General features: G+C 38.7%; 1 protein-coding gene across 6 annotated transcripts in view; it reads right to left on the reverse strand.

The window, feature by feature from the left end:
• The window catches only part of ARHGAP15 (Rho GTPase activating protein 15), a 599,315-nt gene that overhangs the window by 226,417 nt on the left and 350,756 nt on the right, over positions 1-22,142 (reverse strand). The gene's annotated exons all lie outside the window — the stretch shown is intronic.

The following is a 22,142-nucleotide window of genomic DNA, read 5'->3' on the forward strand; positions in this document are numbered from 1 at the left end:
AAAATCCAAGACTGCGTTGTTCTTTAATTTGATTCTGTTTCCATATCCACTGCAGGCTGAAATCTGTGTCTTGCATAGGAATCGATTTTTTGCTTTAATTCCAAAGGGTCTATTGCAGAGATACAAAGACCATAACTCCCTCCTTCATGGAATAAGACTCTGGCCCCAGAGAGAGAAAACTAACACTGCCATCGATTAGGCAGGGATGACAGAGTAAGTTATAGTCTCTCTGGGCATAACTTTGTTGTTTATAAAATGATGACAAGGAATTAAGAAAACTTCTACAAAATAATTAATCTTAATGAATTGATGTCTTGACTGTTTCAGAAGAAATTTATCAGTAATCACCAAAATTATAATTTTATCAGTATATTGAAAGATGCATTCTGTGGGTCAATGATATTTGAAGACGCAGGTGCCAGGAGATTTACTTTGAAGTGAATTTCTTAGCATCTGTCCTGCTTTGAATGCCCTTCCTTTTCTCTAATCTAAGTATCCCCTTTCCTCTCTAGCTCCGCCCCAGCCACACTTTCTCTACAAATTCTTTTCTTCTTATCTCATCTTTGTGTCTCCTTTGGCATAGGTTCTTTGGAATACCATTTCCTTGGGATGTTAATAGGAAATTTGCGGGGGGGAAAGCCTGTGATCAAAATGGATTAGCAATGTTGGGTTAAACAAACAAGTTTCTTTCCTGGGTCATTATAGCCTGTGATATGCCAACGTGCACTGGGAATCTCCACACAGGGCTAGAGGATGCACTATTTCCCAAACTGATTTGAGTAAAATCCTTTTATTTCAAAGAGCATCTCTCCATACTAATGCTTCTGAGAACACTCTCTGAAATCTTACCCTAGTCTTCTCATTTGTAACATGATTTATGCTACCTTGCATTGTATTTACATTTATAATATATGGGATGTATTTTCTCAAAGCAGATTCTAAATGTTTACATCATCTATGTGTTCATATAGTCACTAGTGCTTAGCTCAGATTCTGGCCCACAAAATTCGCCCATAGATATTTTTTATCATGGTAAAATATACATAACCTTAAACTCCCCCCGTAACCATTTTTACATGTATCGCTCAGTGGCATTAAGCACACATACATTCTTGTGTAATCATCACCACCATCCATTGCCAGATTTTTTTTGAGCAGCATAGATGGTTATTACTAATGATGAAACAAACATTTAGAAGGTTCAAGGGTTTCCCATCTTGTTCAAAATGAACTCCAATTCCCTACTGCAGCTTCCAAGGCAATACATGACCTGCCCTTCCATCCATTAATTGATCTCATTTGCTTCCTTTCTCCTCTCTCCCCCTCATCACTTGCCTGCAGCAACCCTGTCCACATTGCTGATGCTTGTCTATGCCAAGCACAGTTCTGCCTCGGGGACTTTGCACTTATTATGACCTCTATATGAAACTCTATTGTATTAGGTCTCTTTTATAGCCTTTCCCACCCATTCTTTTCCCATGGCCCCACTGCAATAGGAGCTCTCTAGGATACTTCCCTGTTTTACTTGCCTTAGAGCACTTACCTCCACCTGGCATATGACTGATGTATATATGAGTTAGTTGTTTTCCCTACTTAGAATGCAAAACTCAGAAGAGTAAAGACTATACCTATTTCTTTTTTCCTTTCCTTTCTTTTTCTTTTTCTTTTCTTTTCTTTTTTTTTTTTTTTTTTTTTTTGCACATGCACAAGTGAGGAGGGGACAGTGAGAGGGAGAGAGAGAATCTCGTCCAGCATGGAGCCCCAAGCAGGCTCTATCTCACAACTCTGAAATCATGAAATCAAGAGTTGGACATTTAACCAACTGAGCCACCCAAGCACACCTAGATTCCCCCTATTTCCTTTCTTACTGGGTCCCTAGTAACTAGACAATGTTGGGCAAATACCTGAAGTTCAACAAACATTTATTAAATGATTGACTACAAGACATTGTCTTAATCAGCAGTGGAGGTCATTGATAAATTATAAAAAACCTTTGTAGTAGAAGTGGGAAGGAAAATAAAAAGCAGTATAACAAAATGATAAGTGAAATATTTCAATGGGGTAGTCAAAATGGAATGTGGAAAGATTTCAAAGAAGGCATGATTTTCACCCATTACTTAGAAAAGGTGATGGCCTAAATTAAGGACAACCCAGCAAGGAAGGAAGTAACTAAGACTAAAGTGACAATAGAATATATTTCAATATTAAAATGTGCATTTTCATCCAAGACACAGAAAGATGATAGGCCCAAAAAGTAACAACATAGTGTAGACAAGTGGGAAGGAATCATGGGTGTTTGTTTTGAATACTCAGTCAATAACAAAGGTTTGTTCAAAATTAGTGAGTCACCACTATAAGACAAAAGGAAATAAAATACTATTTAAGAAAAATAACCCAAAACATCCAATGGAATAGTTTAAGTTGGCTAGAGATTATAGTCAGGAAGAACTGCTACAAAATACAACACCTTCTAATGGAAGCTCTGCTTCAAATCTATTTCACAAATATTTATTGAGCATGTGGTGGGACATCAGAGCAATCTTGGTACCCATGACAGACTTACCAGAGAAGAACTGAATCCTTAAGAAGTAAGACTTACTTGAAGAGGTAAGAGTGGGATAAAAGGCCATTGAGGGAAGATGGAAGAAAGGTATACAAACACATCAGTGATGGGAACAATGATGGGAAGAATGAGATGTGCTGAGGGAAATATTCATTCTTTCTTACTTAGAGAAATTTTGATATATTAAACTTTAAAAGAAGATGAAGATGTTGTTATGAAGTCTTAAATATTAAGTCAGGTAGGATACATTATTTGAATTGTGCATAAATGTATAATTTCTTATACATACACTATTCTCTCCCCAATTTCTTTCTTGTTTTTAGACCCATTCATAAAGCAGAACCTGAAAATGTTCCCTATTGGCTTCTGACTTCCTTGCAACTCTGGGTGGTTAAAGAGCTCTGATCAATTAAGTGTAAGGGGAAATTACTTGGGAGGCTACAAGCAATTTTTTTTTTTACCAAATAAAAGGAGAAGGGTATATTAAGGCACTTTTTTCTTTTTTTCTTCCTGCTTGGAACATCACTGTGCAATCATGCAATGTGTGGAGCCAGTGCAGCAAAGTTAACACCAGGAGGCAACAAGCTTGCAGACAAAAGCCAATACGATTAAAAAAAAAGATTACAAAAAACATGAGACCTCAATGACATTGAAGTTATAAACCTAGAACATTTTTTCTAGATTTCTGATTATGTGACAGAATATAAGTCATTTTAACTGGGTATTCTATCCCTGCAGACAAAACACTCATGACCAAATGGAGCTATATGTTGTGAAGAAGACTGAACACAGAGATAACAGTTAAGAGGCCAATGTGATTGCCTCGGAAGGTGTTATGAAGACCAGAATAAGGATAGAAGCGTGGCAAATTTAATCATTGTTCACAATTCTTCTTTTCTCTGAATTAGATTTATACATTCACCTCTTTTGCCATGTGACTGTGAGGTAAAACTCATTAGAGTGGGCAACATTGATTTGTGCCATTTCACTGATGTTGAACTTGGCTATGACTTGCTTTGGACAATGCAGTGTGGGTAAAAATGACAATGTGTCAGTTCCAGATGGAGGCCTTAAGAGGCATTCCAGATTTCTGCTCACCTGCCCGCTTTTCTGCTATTGCCAAGACAAGAGCTTCCCTGAGTAGCTGTTGCCCTTTCAGTCTGGGCTCCAGAATAAATACATATGGTGCAGATCTGAGGCCAATGCTCAGTCAGGAGACAAGTCTAGTCAGACCTACAGCTTAAAGTAGAGCTGTCCAGTCATGCCTGCTCTAGGCTACTTGACCTAAAGACACATCGGAAATAAATGCTTCTTGTTGTTTGTCACTCAGATTTTGTGTTTGTTTGTTATGCAGCAATAGCTTACCAATAAAGATGATAACAGGAGTCCAGGTTGTTGGGGATCTGAGCTATGCCATGAGAATGAAAACAAAGAGAATTGATGGGACATGGAAATGGAAATAGAGGAGCAAATAAATAGGGGAAATCTGAATTTGTTAGGAATGTGGAATTATGCATCGGTCAAGATTCCACTCTAAGAAGGAGTCCCAAAAGAAATTTCTCTCCCTTTAATTTTTTAAATGTTTATTTATTTTTGAAAGAAAGAGAGAGAGATACAGAGTGGGAGCAGGGGAGGGGCAGAAAGAGACAGAGACACAGAATCTGAATCAGGCTCCAGGCTCTGAGCTGTTGGCATAGAGCCCAACATGGGGCTTAAACTCACAGACATTAGATATCATGACCTGCTCTAAAGTCAGACACTTAACTGACTGAGCCACCCAGGCTCCCCTCCCCTTAGAATTAACTCATTATGCTTTACTTAATATTTGTAAATGTTTTTTTAATTCATTTTTTGAGAGACATAGAGATACAGAGAGAGGAGGGGAGGGTGAGAGAGAGAGGGAGGTACAGAATCTGAAGCAGGCTCCTGGCTCTGAGCTAGCTGCCAGCACAGAGCTTGACACGGGACTCAATCCCACAAACCATGATATCATGACCTGAGCCAAAGTCGGACACTCAACCCACTGAGCCACCTAGGAGCTCCTGCTTTACCTAATATTATGGCACTTTTTACTCTGTATTCTCTCCATATCATTTCCATTCTATCAAATTCAGTTCAGCGACTATTTCATGAGCACCTGCTATTTGATGGATATTGTAAAGACTACAAATTCTGGGGCACTTGGGTGGCTCAGTCGCTTAAGTGTCTGACTTTGGTTCAGGTCACGATCTCATGGTTCATGAGTTTGAGCCCTGTGTCGGGCTCTGTGCTGACCACTCAGAGCCTGGAGCCTGCTTTGGATTCTGTCTCCCTCTTTCTCTCCCTCCCCTGCTAGTGCTCTGTCTCTGTCTCTGTCTCTGTCTCTCTCTCTCTCTCTAAAATAAATAAACATTAAAAAATTTAAAGAATGCAAATTCTGATTTGTTCATTTGGTGACTATCACATGCGCACTTTAGGCCAGGCACTGTGCTCCAGCTTCATCACTGTGCAGTGATGTTTGAAGCTTCTCCGACAGTCCGGGTGGTGGATAGATGAACATTTTCAATATCATATAATTGGTGCCATTGCTAGGGTGTGTAGTAAGAATAGTGAAGCTTCATTGTACACTTACACTAAGCCAGGCATTGTTCAAAGCACTTTATATATTCTAACCTTATTAAATTTTTTTGCCAGTCGTCAACCCTTTGGTGGTAGATACTATTAATCTGATTTTACAGGAGAGGAAACAGAGACCCCCAAATATTGAGTCTTCTTGTGTCCATAGTTACAATGCACCAGGCTCTAAGAAAAGAAGGAAGGTAAGAACCTGACCAAAGACAATGGAGCCAAGGGGTGATTTTGTTGGATTTGTTAACTGGATATAGAAGGTGAGCCAACCCACCAGAGAGAGAGGATGTCCAAGTTTCTTGCTTGATTAAAGGAGACTGACATGCAGAACCCTGAGGGTTTGGAGAAGAATAGAGAGAGATTGGTATTCAGGAGTTAAGATAAGTATTTCAGATGTGGAAGAATGGTGATGGGAGACACAAGTGAAAAGTTCTCATTGAATTTTGGCAATTCAGAGGCTACTGGTAACCATGAGGGAAAATGGCTTTAGCAGAAGAAGGGAGTTGAAAAGTGGATGGTCCCAGACAAGATTTGAAGAGAAGGCAAGGGAGTGAAAACAGCAAATGGACTCCTGCTTTAAGTGTAGTGCTGGGAATTCATTAATTATTAGGGAAGATGGAACTTGGGAAGGATTTTGAGCTAGGGTGGATAAGAGAAAATTTCAACTCTAGGATGTTTTTGATTGACACGATGTGCTGGAGGGGATGAGGTGCTACTGGCTACTTTGAGTTGTTCTAAAATGGGAGGTGGGGGAGGTGCATCCCTCCCACTTACTGGGTGGTCGGGGCAAATGCAGGCAATCCCTGGCTGAAAACCTCCTTCCTGATTGCCAATAGTGTTCTAGTGAAAAAAGAGCCTAGATATGATGAACTGCATTAGACAGAAGGGAGAGGTTTGCTTTTACTAGTTACCAAAAAAAGCCAAAAATTGTCTTCTTATTCTAGCATCTCTTTAAACTGGCTATACTCACCCAAGAAGATACGTCTTTGGAATATAAGAACTTAGCATCTATGGTGAGGTTACTTAAATGAAAGCTTGCCATAGAACCCAAGCCATGCCAAAGAGATTCTCTTTCAAAAGAATTAGAACTAAAATAATGCAGATTGAGGTAGTTAGTTCCCAGGATTTAAATAGTAAGACTTCCTGGATTTAGACACGGGATGCCAGGGACAGCCATTTGGGGGGATGTCCATGTGCAATGGGTGAGTGAGCAGGAACTAATTTGCAGAGAGAAGCAAATGAAGCAGACACACCTTAGCTTCTCATGTTCTGTTGCCTAACTCCAGAGATCATATATCCTTTCCTTGGAGTGCTATGACATACCGTGGGTTGTGACAATAATTCCCATTTTATTTAAATACTTTTGAGTTAACTTCTGCCTATTGAAACCAAATAAACTTGACTAGAACATGAACATAGCTTTGGCCAGAAGGTTTCAGGAGAGGGCTTATGCTCACAATAGAAAAGGTCAGTGTTGGCTAAATAGCTCAATGAGATCCACTGTACAGATGGCACTGGTTAGGAAGAGTATGGTGGATGTCTATCGGTTTTATTGGTCCTAGGATTACCCTCCTATTCTATGGTAAGATCACTCTGATTACCCTTTGGGGATGATACCTTTCTCATATTAGTTACCGTTTGGTTTAAGTAGTGCTGACCCCACCACCTCTGGCCCCAGGGATGAACATGCATTTCCTCTCCCTGACCATAGAAAGTGCTTCAGACATGAATACATGGCCCAAGTTGACCTAATGAAATAAATCCTAAGGCTTTTTTTTAATGCTGCTGGGAAATAGGAGCCTTATTTCTACAGGAGTTGATAAAGCATTGGGATATGAGTCTGAGCTTCCAGAAGTTTTGTTGCCACCTTCTGGGAAGACATACTGAAGAATTGGGTCAACAGAGTGGAAATGAGCTGAACAATGGAAGAAATAAATATTTGCTAGCATGTGCCCCTAGATCCAATCATGCCTGAAGCTATCCCTTGGACTTTTCAATTAAGCAGTTCAATAAATTCCATCCTTACCTTTACAGTTCAGACAAGTTTCTATCAATTACAATGAAAAGAATCTTGACCACAACATTAGCCTTCAACATAAAATGATAGATCATATAACTTACAGGAGATGATGATGCACATAAAATGACTTCGCAAAGTAAAAAGTGTTACCTAAAGAAAATAAGTCACCAAGATTTAGCCACATTGTCAATGTCAAATTTAAGGACTGTTGTAGGGTCACAACCCATCTGTAAATTTGATACAGTCCAGAGTTTGATACACCAAGGAGGACCATTAAATTACAGGAATGTGTTTGAACCACAGAACTTTCTTTCTTAAAACGGTGAAAGGAAAGGGGAAGGAAGAGAGAGAGTACTCTGTTTTCTTGGTAAACATTAATGAACTAGCTTTGTCCCCTAAACTTCCATGCTTGTTGTCTTGGCACAACATTAAGCTTTCTTTTTGCTTTCCCCTCCTTTAGGGTATTTTCAAAAAGGGAACAGTCCAGAACCCCCAGGTCCTGACTCCCTACCTACATTCCCATCTGTGGGCTCACTGGTAATCTTTTCTTCCTCTCTTAACAACTTTTTGTATTTAGAAAACACCTCTTGCTAGGAGATGCCAATATTTTTGGAATGCTCCATAAATGCCTATGGCCTTGGCTAGTGTGATCATTATGTCTTCCTTCTCCTGCTTCAGCACTTCTACCGGGGGTGGCAGGCAACACATTGGTTGGAGAAAATCCATTTTCAGCAATTTTTCTTTGAAAGCATCTTTCGGTGAGAAAAACAAATAGACCTTCCACATGACTGCACTTATAAATCATGTTGTTTACATAATGAATTAGAGTTTAACTAGGGAATGGTGGTTTTCAATCTTTAACTCTCAAACTTTTGACCGATTTAGTTAGTTCGTTAGCATAACCAGGTTAAGTCTTCCAGATTACAAATTAGCTTCATTCTGCCTCATCTCTGCTATATATTTTTTGACAAATTATGGAAAGAACACCCAGTAATGGGATCTTTGTCAGTTAGATACCAAATGAATCAAAACTATGAGGAAAACTACTCAATAGAGGCAGTTAAATGTTCAAATAATGTGACGGTGTTATCATCATTTACCCAGGGAGACAGTCTCCACATGCTTTTCAAAATGATTATTCTGCTTTCAGGACAGAGGGCTGTTGCAGCCAGTCTAGTAAATTTTAAAAAGGAAAAACAAAGCACCTAAAACTACACATACATGAACAACATAGGAGGGGACAGAAAACAATAACAAACTGAATCTCTTACCCCCACCCCCGAAATTAGACAAGTGCTCTGGTTGGGAGATGGATTTGTTAAGAGTTTTGGCTGAAATTTAAAAAAAAAACCCACTGGGGCTTTCTTTAGCAAAGAATTTATTCAAATGATATTGGGGAATGAGAGTAGGAGGGAACTCAAAGAATTTAGTAGAAACTCAAAGTAATTTATTTATACTCAAAGAAATTATTGGAGGTTGGAGAGGTTTCAAATCCAAGGTCCACAGGAGATTCATGAAATAAGAAACAGGAGGTACATCAATAGTTTTCTACCTCTGAGGGTTGGGTCAGGATGCTATTTACATTACCATCCTACTACCCACCCTCCCCACCTCACCTCGGCCCAACAATGTCATAATGACCTGTATTCATCAATTGCTCAAAGTAGGAGGTTCCCACAGAGGATAGTCAATTGATTGAGATTATGTTTAAAAAATGGGGTTAGGATAAGAAAAAGCATTCTTCTAAAATCTTCTGTAGTAGGTAGGATGCACTTGGAATACTCCTCACCCTACCCCCTGAATGACACATGGGCGTGTCATTTCCCAATAGGCTGCTATGCTGCCATGAGGGAAGGGCAGTGGATACTGAAGGGCAAAAGTAATATTCTCAACATGGGTAATTTCAGCCATTTAACTGAATTCATCCTTTGATTTTAAACAATAAGTAACACTTGGTTTTCTTTTTGAGAGTAGGTTTCTAGACCAAAACTTTCAGGTTACTTATCAAAGAATCCTGCTTCTCCTTTTATCTTTTATATATTTCCCCACTTTCAACCTTATTACTTTTCCTTCTTCTCCTTTAAAATACTCACTATATGAGCCCCATCATATAATCTTACCACAACTTTACTGATAATTTTTGGAGAAATGGGTGATTTGAGTAAGTACTATAATTTACAGATGGCTTATCCCTTTGAACTAAGATGTCAAAAAATATGTTGAATGCTAAAAAACTACCAAATTTTATCTATATGAAGTGCTTTAGAAGGTACTGTGTTATTTTACAATGCCTCAGGGCTTGGATTAAAAATATCAGCTCCTGTTTTTTGATACACAGATAACAAAAATTGGGCTAATTCTCTGTTGAATCTCTTATACACTGGAAGCGAAGTAAATTTCTCTCATTGCCTTGTTTACTTGTGATTTTTTTTTCTCTTAAGAGGCAAATACAGGGAAAAAAAGCATACTTTTTAAACTTTTAAGTAGTTTGGAATTCTAAATAAATATAAATTCTAAATATATACACTTTTGTGTATAGTTTCCCCCCACATGTTTATTCATCCTTGTGCAGCTCATTCAGCTAACATAATAATGACAATGCCTACTCTGGAAAGACTAGCCTCAAGAGATTTTCCCAGACTATAGGGAAGATATCTCCAAATAAGGGTAAGCTGTGATCTGCAGCTTCCAATCAAAGTTGGACAGTTGGATGCAGGAATAGCATCCTTTGACACAAACAGCTCAAAGGTGAAGTTCATGGGCAGGCCCACTGTCATCCAGATAGAATGGTGGAGTTCTTCTCCAGCTTTTTCTATTTTTTTTTCTCTTTCTTCCATTCTCAGCCTTCCAGCAGTCCTCATCTTTCATGATTTTATCTTCAGCCCCAAACAATACTTCTAAGAAGACTCTTTGGCCTCTTTTCTCTTAGGCTCCTAAACTCTCATGGAAATAAGTCTCAACTCAGTTTTGGTCCAAGTAATGCAATGGGGTTTTGATGAGTTTACCAGCCAAGTAGAAATTTGTATCTTCAATAAGGAGTTTATTAACTCAAATGGAACAATGAGCATTTGAGTATGATTTTTCAATATTGATGTGCTGCTTAGAGTGGACAAATACTGAAATGTCTTAAGATATAATACATGGATGATAATACTGAATTGTGATAGGTGCTATGAGAAAATAGAGTAAGGCAGGGAGATAGCTAAAAGGAAGCATTGTCAGGAAGGACAATTCTGAGGCAATGGCATTGAGCAAAGATCCAAAGAAGTGAAGGTGTGAACCATGCCTACACATGATGAGGGTATTCAGAGGAGCAGCAAATGTATAAGGCTGTGGAGTGAGCAGGGCACAGTAGGGGAGCAGCAAGAAAGCCTGTGTGCCTGGAGTGAGGTGACAAACAGGAAGTATAGTTGCAGATGAATCTGAAAATGTAGCCTGGGGACCAAAGCAGGTAGAAACCAGTAGGTCACAGGAAGGTCATCAGATATTTTAAGTAAGGTTTTATTCTAAGTAATTGGCAATTATTGAGCATAGGTGTGACATGATGTGACTTACGTTTTTATATGATCCTTCATTTGCTCTATGGATACTGTATTTAAGAGGGTGAAGGAGAAAAGGCTACTTAGAGGTTGGTGATATATTTCAAGGAGAGATAATGGTGCTTAGAGAAGGCTGGTAACAATGGGAGTGACTAAATGCAGTTGACTTTAAAATTTTTTTATTGTTTTTTATTTATTTTTGAGAGACACAGAGAGACAGTGTGAGCAGGGGAGGGTCAGAGAGAGAGGGAGACACAGAATCCGAAGCAGACTCCAGGCTCTGAGCTAGCTGTCAGCACAGAACCTGACACAGGGCTTGAACCCACAATTGTGAGATCATGACCTGAGCTGAAGCTGGGCCCTTAACCGACTGAGCCACCCAGGGGCCCCAACTTTAGAACATATTTTAAGGTGGGATTTGCCAATCAGAGCAGGAAAGTAGAAATGAGGGTGACTCCAACTGGCAAATGGTTGTGGTATTTCCTGAGATGGAGAACATGCAAGAGCCAAAGAATCAAGAGTTGCTCTACATAAGTGTGAGATGTCAGCCAAACATCCGAGGACAAGACAAATAGACATCTGAACATGCAAGGATAGAATCTTGAGAGTCTGGAGCATGAAGCTGTAATTTCAAGTTTAGAAAGCCTATAGATAGATCTTAAAGCCACAGGACGGGAATATTTCAGCCCTGGAATATTTGAATAATACCAGTAGTCTGAGAAGAAGAATGCAATAAAGAAGAGAAGTCTAAAAATCTAACATAGGATAGCCCAATGTTGTGAGAGGCTGTCGGGAGGAGCTGGCTCATCGAAGGAGCACCCATGGACAGAAGAGTTTCCACCAGAAGGAGCATGAAATTATAAACAAACAGTAATTGTAAAGTCACCGAAAGATTTCATGTCCTGCTTCCTTTTATTTCTACTTTTTTCCAGGCTACGACTCCTCTGGAAGTAAAATCGAATAAGATGGACTTAAGTCTACCAGATATAGCTCACAGTCCAGCTGAAAGACAGTAAAATAATCAAATAATGAAATTACAGTTCGGGGAGAAGAGAGGATTAATTCAGAATGAGGAAGACAGAGATGGCTTCATGGGGTTGGTAACTTTGAGCTGGAAGAACGAAAATGAATATGTTTACTAGGTAAAGGAAGTTGGAAAAGAATATTCAAGGTGAAGGAAACTATTGCAGTGCATAATGCTAGCCCAGAAAAAAAATCAAAGTTCAAAATTTGAAGCACACGCTCCACTGAACACATACCACTTTTGCACCATCATATGTTGAAAATCTTAAGTTGAACCATTGTAAGTCAGGGACCATGTGCACTCTGAAATCAGTACTTTTATTTCTGTTTGAGTCACAAGTCTGGGGAGAAAACTTGATACTTAAAATTTAGTCAGATAATTTATTGAATTTATTTTAAAGGATCTAATTTACCTTTTCAGCCCAGCGAATATGAACCGACACCAGAAACACCATTCAGTGACTGATACAAGTTGAAAGAGTCTTTTAGGGTGGAGAAGGTGTGGCAAGTTTAACTCACTCTGAATTAAAGTCAAATGTAGGAAGAACACAGTAGTTTTCCTAATATCAGCATAGATTTGTTAGAATCCCAGGTGGTAAGACTTCAATTTATTTGCATGAATGCATAGTTCAATAAGAAAAGATTCAAATTTAGTTGGAGTAAAACTGCTTAATGATTTCAAATATTACTCGTAATATATTAATATAACGGGTTTGAATATCTATAATGGAGTCTCTTTCATTTGGGTCTTAAGGGTGTTCTCACAGCTACTAATGCTGAGTGCTAGGTACATGCTCAAGTACCTAAGAGGAAAGCACTTTAGGTTAAAAGCACTTTCTCTTCTCAGCCTCGGGTTAAAAGCTATTTCAGGATTCTGTTAAAGGCATTCTTTAGTCCTCAGCTTCAGCTTAAAAGCAGCTTTGATGAAAAGTGCTTTGAGGCAGGTAAAGGATTTTATAATAAACGGTATTACGAGCCGGGGAATCATGTGGTTCTGTGGCAGTGGTGGCTAGCTCCATGGAGATGTGGTGTAAGTTGTGTGCCAGTCTGCCTGTTCCCCTCGGACTGCTCTGTACACCGTGCTCCTCTGGTTATTCTACGCAAAGAAACTGAAAAACATTTCCAGGAAAGTAATTGGAGAGAAGGAGTTATGAGCCTAAATTAGTAGGTCATGATGCACATGTTTCCGAAACATTTTATCTCTTTTGGGCTTCCAGTCAAATACAGTGTGTTTCTCTTTTTTAGCTCTTACTTTATTTTTTTTCAGCCTTTCCTTTAGATAGTGACTATGCAATAACACTTCTGAAACACCTTGTCCTATCCTGATGCTGTCCCCGGATTTGAATAGGTATCTCATTGTGAGATGTACTTTGTCTACTGCACATTTTCTGCATGTTTCGCATAGTCTTTATTTATATTCCTTTTCCAGCTAGCCGGACTTCCCTCTGCAGGGAAGGAGTGCCCATAAAGGTGGAACAGAGTATCTCAGTGTGCCTACTGAATTGGCAAAATGATGTTCACCACCCAGATGACTAAATCAAAGTATTGATATTAGTAGGTATGAAAAGACAGTGACTTAAGAGAAATTTTGAGCCTGTGAAAGTTCTGAGAGATGACAAAATTATGCATGTTTCCCAGCTAACTCCTGGGGAGTAGATGTGACCTCTATTGAGGTAAGAACCTCCCACTGAATGGAAAGAAGCCGTTTTCTCACTTTGTAAGATTTTAACCTAAGAACTGTTGCTTCAGCCCTAAAACATCAGGGGAAACATGCAGGTGCCTGAGAAGAGCAGTCTCCCCATTTGCTCTGGAGACAGAGTGAATCTAAAAATGCTGTGGGAACCAGAGGGCTGGGACTACTGTTCGACATGCAGCAGATTTTGTAGATATGGAAGCTCTTGGACAATACCGAGGCAGTGAAGCAGCCGTCTCTCAGAAGATACTGGCTGCATGACCATGGTGAGGTGCCTTCCTCAGGTAGTTTGTAAGGTTATGGGGTATCAAATGCAATACACGCTAGGTGCTTCCAGAAATAGCCAAGGAGACCATGGAGAGAGAGAAAGCCCAAGTTCTATGGTTATATAGGTGGGGGTCATGACTTACGATATTTGGGCTTTAATATCTGTGTTATTTCATTTGCACCTACAGGCTGCTGTGGCATGAACCAATGTGGTTATATAGGAATTAAGTAAAATTAGATAAAAACCATTAATGTCACATTATATCTATCGATTGATCTTCTAAAGTGTGGACAAATTTGCAGGGGATGGGTATGGAAGTGCTTTTTTGGGGGGGAATGTATAATATTTATTTCCTGGCAGTGATAGGGTATCTAATTTTGGTGGTTTTTTAATGTTTGTTTATTTATTTCGAGAGAGAGAGAGAGAGAGAGAGAGAGAGAAAATGCATGAGTGGGGGAGGGGCAGGGAGAGAGGGAGAGAGAGAATCCCAAGCAGGCTTTGACACGGGGTTTGATCTCACAAATCTTGAGATCATGATCTGAGCCCAAATCAAGAGTTAGTTGCTTAAGTGACTGAGACATCCAGGTGTTCCTAGAGTGTCTAGCTTTGAAGGAAGGAATCATATCTTATACATCTTTCTGGGCCATCAGTCCATCGTTTCCCACATGATAGGTCCTCAATAAATGTATGCCAAATAAATAAAAATGAATAATGGGTACTAAATAACAAAGTTGCCTATAAAATAAAGTACAGACCCATTACTCTGGCACTGCAGAAAATACCTCCCACGGACGCTTCTCATCCAGCCTGCTGCATTTCATACAAGTCACCATTCCCATGCTATCCTGTTGTGCGCTTGAATGTCTCACTCAGATCTCCACATGTCCAAGTAGTTTAAGACTCAGTTTAAATGCCACAGAATAAAAGAAACATTAATCTTTCTCACACTCCTCCCACTTGTAATTTCCCCAAATCCATGACCTGACTTCCTGAAAGCATTTGATTTTTGATATATTATGCCATATTTGTTGAATCTTTACCACTCTGCCTTATTTCTTGGGACACTCTGCTTTATACATCTTTGTATCCTCTTAGAACATTGTGGTTTAAAGAATATATATGAGTAGGTGATATAAGTAACAATCAAAGCTAAAGAAATATCAACATAGTTGTTCTTTCTCCTCGTTACTGGATGTCAAGAGCTACAAGCACAATGCAAGGCACAGAGAATGCTGAAAAGGTTGGCTTTATTAATGTAAGGCCACAAAACTCTCACCCTAATTTGTCTGTTTTGCAATTTTCAGAATACCTACTCTGCAATCAGGAGAAGTGCTCCCGATATGCCATATCACAGAAAGAGTAGAATTAGGAGTAGAGTATGAGTTAACAAGTTACTATTTGCTAGGCTAATTGCTCTTTGTGTAGCATCAATAATCATAGGAGACATTATCTGGAAAGTATTAGGACAGAAAATTTCATTACCTTGTCCAAACCCTCAAAGCAAGAATAGCAGAGCCAAAACCAGACTTCAAATCTACTTCAAAATTCAGCGATCTTTATGGCTTAATGACTGCAATATATTGTTGCCTTGAGTAAAACAGAATACATAGAGCTTTTTCAAGTAGCGAGGGAGAGCTTGTCAGCACCACCTTATCGCTTCACACCATATGTATCCACACCCAATGAAGAAAATGCTCTTTCATAGATTTTATTATTTCAAGCATTCTTTATATATTTACACACACACACACACACACACACACACACACACACACACACACACATATATATAACTAGGTATAGGTTTGTGTTCAAGTATGTTTTTTTCTGAAGAACAAGCTGCATTTCTTATTAGATATTCTTGGAGTCTAGGATTCTAGGTTGGTGGTAATGGGGGTGACAGGCTGGGAGCCTTCTCCAGCGGAGGTTGCCTAGACCACTTGTAGGCTCCAGATGGTATTCCAAGTCGATTAGCACAGAGCCCTGCTAGCAGATCTCCAATGACTATCTATGATCCAGCTCAGTATGGGAAACTGACACTCAGTACACAGACCCATGCCAGCCTCTCACACTCTTGACTGAGAGAATTGGATATGGGGGACAGAAGTTTCCTTTGGGCTTTCGGTAGTGTTCATACTATAATAACTAATTGTAGGAACAGATGGGTTTAGGTTATCACAGGGAAGTGCTTTCCACTAAAACTTCCCTCAAAAGTACTTAATGCCATCTCCAAAACTCCTCATATACATTCAGTGTCCCATATCCCCACCTTTCTTTGGGTAAGATATTTATTCCCCACCTTTTGGTACTGGACAAAGATTGTGGTCTCTGTTTTCCCTACTATCCATCTCCTACTCATAATTCCTTCTGAGGCCACAGCTCCCTGGCCAGGCCTCTGCTTCCCATTCTGTGCTCCATGCCATCGTGTGAGACAGGCACGTCTACTAACATAGTGCCTGGTATGTGGCCCTGAACTGTCACATTTGGAATACTTATACTCCTCCATTGCATAGCCACTCCTGGAACACTTTCTTCATATTCCTATGGCATCTTGAGTTGAACATAACTTCACACACAGATGTGATTGTTGCTCCTTGTGTGTGATTAACAGTGTATTTCTAACCAATATTACTTTTCTTCAAGATCATTCATAATAAAAATATGTGATCTTTCTGGTTAAAGGTCATGTGCACAAATCTGTACATGAATAAAGGAAACTTATGATAGAAGATTTGAGATATCTGACATCATTGGGAATTCTGCTTTTGATGAAAAGGGGGCTTAACCTCGCTTTTTTTTTCTCCCTAAAATGTTTGGCTTCTTTAACTGGTAATTATGGAAACATATTTATAGCCAAAACAGGCTCTCACTTCCTCTTTTGACATATTAATTGTTTCTAAAAACATTAAGTGAGGTCCTGTCAAATTCTTTACATAATATTGAATGTTCTGTTATGCTAACTAATTTTTTTAAGATGGAAAATTGTCACATACTCAAGGCCCCACTGCATTTGAAATGTGGAATCACAAAAGATGTAAACACAGTATTTTACTGTTCAGGAATTGAAACGTATGAGGTAGTACAAATGATGATAAAGTCTGGGGAAGGGTGGCTTTTCTGAAATCCAGATTATTTGGAATCTCAAGATATAAAGATACCCTTAAGATACCATTCTCAGCCCATCTGCTTTCTTATTTCTCAGCCTCTCATTGTATGATAGATTCCTTCATTGTGAGGTTAACCGAGGCCAGCCCTTTTCCGCCTCCATCTTTCCCTTTCCTTCTATGAGTTTGAGTTCCAAGTTCAAAGGGACAAGTTACGAGTGATATATTCAAGTTAATGACCCTCACATGTGTTTAGCTTGGATGACATTCCCCTCTAAAATCTCCCTCCTGTCTAATATGGCTAGATAAGAAAATCGTTAAAAAATTGGAGCTCAACAACTGTTGAAAGAGAATGAAAATTCCTCTCTTCTGCTCTTACATTTCTAAGGGAACTGGATCTTATGAAAATGTCAATTCTTGTAGCAGCCTCTTAGATGTCCAGCCACACAAGTTCTCCGTCATGACACAAAGCATGATTTTCAATGGCCATATGCATCTCAGAAAGGTACCAAATTGAATAATTTTAAGAGTTAGTCTAGGTACACAGATTATAATCTGGGGCAAAATTTAAGCAATAAATATATAACACATTTTCTTATAAAAATTGGTCATATATATATGTGTGTGTGGTTTATTTTGTGTTACTATCTTTCAGATACAATCTCTTGTATTTTGATTGTCTTACATAGCTGAATATATGCATTGTCAGTGTTATTGTCAAATAAAATTCTTATTCCACAAATTGTTATTAGCACTAGGTATTTGTCACATGTTTGGGATAGGCTAACTGGGAACAATGTTTCAGTTTTTTTCCTTTAAAAAATAAATAGGTGAAATAGGAACATAATATGTGGCTTTATATTTCTTCAATAAGCCCCATGTTAATCTTATTATTATAGATTGATGTTTTCTATCAATTAGCTATATGAAGTGCTTCTAATATTATTAATGGAATATCAAAGATAAAATGCTCAAAATAATTGAAAATGAAATGGAGTTAGTTAGGTCCTAGTATTAAATAGCAAGGCTACTGAACTCTTGGAAAAATATAAGTTGAAGAAGGCAAGTATAAACAGATATTTCTTTCTTATTAACTTCTTTAAATTTCTCTAAATTCTTTTCTTTACTGGGCTTTCCCCCTAAGCTACTATTAAATTGTGAAAGTGCATTTTCATAAAACCTTTTTATATAAGTGTTGCTGATTGGAGGAGGAGAGAGAGAAGTTTCCTCATTTCTCTTTTGTGTTCTTTTTTTTTTTTCATCCCTGTGTGAGAAGAAAGTGTTCAGATCATCTTTTTGAATAATGAAAACAATAATAACTGCTCCCAGGAGAATAAGAAAGCACAGAAGAGGCTTTGTTTGACTTATCTGTGATAAGGCACTTTGGAGCTTCAGTTTGAGTGAGTTGAAGAAAGAGATGTACACAACACTCCAACCCTTCTATTATGACAGTTTATGCTTCCTATACAGCTTATTTAACTCACATGCCTGGGAAATAGACACAATTACCACCTTATGGAATGCTACTTAACTTTAAACGTTCCCTCCAGAATAGAAACCCCCGTCATCAAAATTTATCTGTTTCTCAGGAATTATTTCTTCGGAAAGCTTCTGCATATGCCTGCGCAATTTTAAAATTTAACCCAAGGTTGCTCAGAAATAACTGTGACATAAAAAGAAAGGAAAAATTCCCACACTAAGGGAGTGTGTTCACAAGAGCTCTCCTATGAAAGAGCCATGTCCCATGCCCATGTACACTATAATCATTCACTCTTTCAGCTGTTATCAATTTAAAACCAATGAAACTCCCACACTGAGTCCATTTGAGCAGTCAATTTTAATATCTCGAGGCATCTGTAGTTATTCTGAATTGGCTGCAAAAGCAGAACTAACAAGTTAAGCTCTAACCATAAGTCGACATCAGGCTGGTAAACCATACATCAAACACAGACAGTTAGTCAATACTCCAGTATGAAAAACCAACTAGCATTTTAAAGAAGAGCAACATATTCATAATATGTTTGGCAGCCTGGTTTGCATTGCTTCCTTGATGGCTGTGCATTTAACTATCCAGTCAACAGGGAGTTCCTCATACTGGCAAAGCAACATGTTTGAAGGAAAACTGGTCAGTCTTCTGATTTGTGGGTAATATTTCTAAATGAGAATAAAAAGGATGGAAGAATGTGCCCTTTGTGAATAAGAATCTAGAGAGTGTCATAATAGTTGCTTTTTACAAGAAAACTCTTTCAACCATATGTTCTGGATCTTTGCACACAGTCCCTACTTCAAATATTATGTCATGGGCAGGCCATGTGTCTCAGTTTTGTGTTTTTGGGAAATATGGTTGCTTGAAATACCTCTTTCTCTCCCAGGAGTGACTCCATGACAGGATGGTTGCCTCCCATAGAGAGACGAAGACAATGAAGAAGGAGGAGTATTCAAACAAGATCAAGGCAGTCATCACCTCGATCAAATCATTTCCAAATTTCTGGGGCTGGGGGCCTTGGGTGAGGGGGAGAGAAGGGTGTTTATGACATATAGCTGCCTATTCCCAGAACTCTTTTATGTACTTTTATTTTATCTTCAAAAAGAAAGGACATATTAAAGGGAAATATCTAAGGAGGAACAATGCTACATAAAGTTTATGTTTTCAGATCTGTTGCCCCAGAAAATGCTTTGATAAAACACACTTACAGCAATATAGACAATTTCAAAGAAAAGTTGGGAGGCTTACCTCTCCATATTGTAATTTGACTAACACTGACAGACCACCAATTACAATTATCCGAATTCTGATATGGTCTCTTGTCTCCTTCCCACAAAGAAAAATAGAAAATGCTGGAATAGTACTTTTGCAACACTGGGTTATTTTTCTGATGCCTAAATTTGACAGAAGATGGTTATATTTTAATGTTGCTAATAAGGTAGGAGAACAAGGCCAGAGTGAGAGTTCTATATTGACAGAATTTGCCATTCCCCCCCTATAACACAATACAGTTATTTTTTTCTTTCTCTTGGGAATTTGTGGAATATTGTTGATTTATAATAGACATGAATTTGAGAGGAAAGATTTGCAGGCTGAACCGTCAGTGATACTAAAGGAAATAAAAGGGCACTATCTTAATCTTAGGATATGTCAAAATGAATTGTTGATATGAATATTTCCTGTGCTTGTAACAGTCCACACATCTGCTGAATGTGGACCCCGATAAGGAGATACTGGTTGGGAGAGCTCTAATAGATATTATCCTGTGAGACACATTCAATGTGCACATAATGTGGACTCAAATCCCCATTGTACCATGAGTGAGCAGGAGTGGGACCTCCTTTCTCAAACACCATGGAGAATACAATTCATCCCCCTGCCTAGGAAGCATTTATTCACACATTTGTTCAAATGATCTATCTTTGGGTCAGAAAGAAATTCTGTTTTCCTCTCCCTCAATTATCCACCTCACCACAAAATAAAATCACCAGCTAGTACTTTGTGTGAGCAGGAGAATTATAAAAACTACAAAGGGGAAAGTGACTAGCCGGTACTGGCTTGGGATACAGTTTGTAGGGTCTATGGAGGCCCTGCAAAGCTAACAAGAACAAAGCTGAAGAATCTTTCCCTGCCTGGGAAGCTGGGTTTAGGAGTCATGGGGGAACTTTGTGGAATGAGAACACCTGCTGGAGAACAGCAGGGTATCAATAATAAATGCTAACCTTTACGAAAGGGGAATTCTTGTGAACACAAATTCCCTGCATTACTTTCTTCTCTTCAGGTGGTTTCATGGAGGGAAGATTCAGGATATGGTCAGATGACCGAATGGTCATGGTCATACACCATGTCTCTGGAGAGCAGCAGCCTCCCGACACAAGAAGGAAATACCACATTAGCTTGACTTTGGACATGAGCAACTAGTTGAGGATATGCTTCCAAGAGCGTAGAAATTTTGGCTGGTGCAATGTCAGGGGTGTAACGGGAGATTTTGTGTCTTTTTTATAATCTACACACATACACATACACACACACACACACACACACACAATTTGAGTTGAAGCATAGAGTATGGTGTACAGCATGGAATAGATCCACCTTATGAAAGGAGAGCCGTCTCTATTTGTTACTGTATCCTTATTGGTGCTCATGTTCTATTTCTTCTTATTTTATGGAAACTTGTCAGTCCTCAAAATGGAAGGCTTATAGACAATATTTCATTCTGGCACTAGGATTGGACTAACCCCACAGGGTATGCCAAGACTCTGGGACATCTTTGAAGGGTAGATAGTCCCTGGGATAAATAAAGCCAGCATCTACTGCCATGGCAAGAATTAATATGGGTTTAGAGACCATTGGCTAAAATCAAAATGCCAAAATGCTGATGTTGAATCAAATGGGTCAAATTCATCTTATATTCCCAGCACTTAGCATGGCTATTATTAGACATTCAGTTTGTTTTAGGGCTGAAGCCTGATACTATCTGGCATTTTCTTTTACTTAAAAAATGGGAAAGAGTTTGAGGGCTTGACTCAAAGGGAAATATATGTAATTTAAAGAAAGGGAAAAGGAGAATTATTATAATTATTATTTATAAATACATAAAATACAGTAGGTTATACCAGGACATTTTTGGCAAAACCATTTTGTGGATATTAAAAATCAGGTATATGTAAGTCACCTCAAATATTATACTCTAATGCCTGTGTAAAAGGTCTCTCTCTATGAGAGAGAAAGTTCTTGAACCACAGACTAACCAGTTTATTATTCTGGCTCATTCTTTTCCCCTTACCTAATTTTCTCCCATTTCTGGACCTCATTTTTCTCTTGTTGCTCCCAAGTTATTCTGCTTTTAATATCTCCTAAGATCTGGATAATTTCCTCCCTGGATAGGCTTTTAAAAGACATGGGCTTAACCTGTTACCCAGGTGTACTTTTTTTCTCAACATTTGCCATCTCTCACAGTGACCTGTATTTTATTATTGAACAAAAGCTAGCTATGTGCTACTCTATTACCAACACATTTGCTCCCAAGAGCCTTTAAATAACAGAAACTGCCTGGGAACTATAAATGCAAAGGAGCCAGGAAGCTTGTAGGCCAAGATAAAGAAGCTTAAGGTTGGCTATTAATTTTGGTTAATATTAAATCATGACATAGCTCACACATAAGGATCACAGTTCAATTATGAACCATAAAGAAGTTTAAAGAAAAGAAGATTTACAAGATATTTTTAAGCACATTAGTGCATATTGTGGAAGTTGTGAGAGTATTTCAGGCCCAAGCAATGATTGACCATGCCCCAGTATATAAATTCAAATACAATTATTCTCAGACTAACACT

The sequence above is a fragment of the Suricata suricatta genome, chromosome 3 (assembly GCF_006229205.1).
Source record: "Suricata suricatta isolate VVHF042 chromosome 3, meerkat_22Aug2017_6uvM2_HiC, whole genome shotgun sequence".
In the NCBI taxonomy this organism is placed as follows: Eukaryota; Metazoa; Chordata; class Mammalia; order Carnivora; family Herpestidae; genus Suricata; species Suricata suricatta.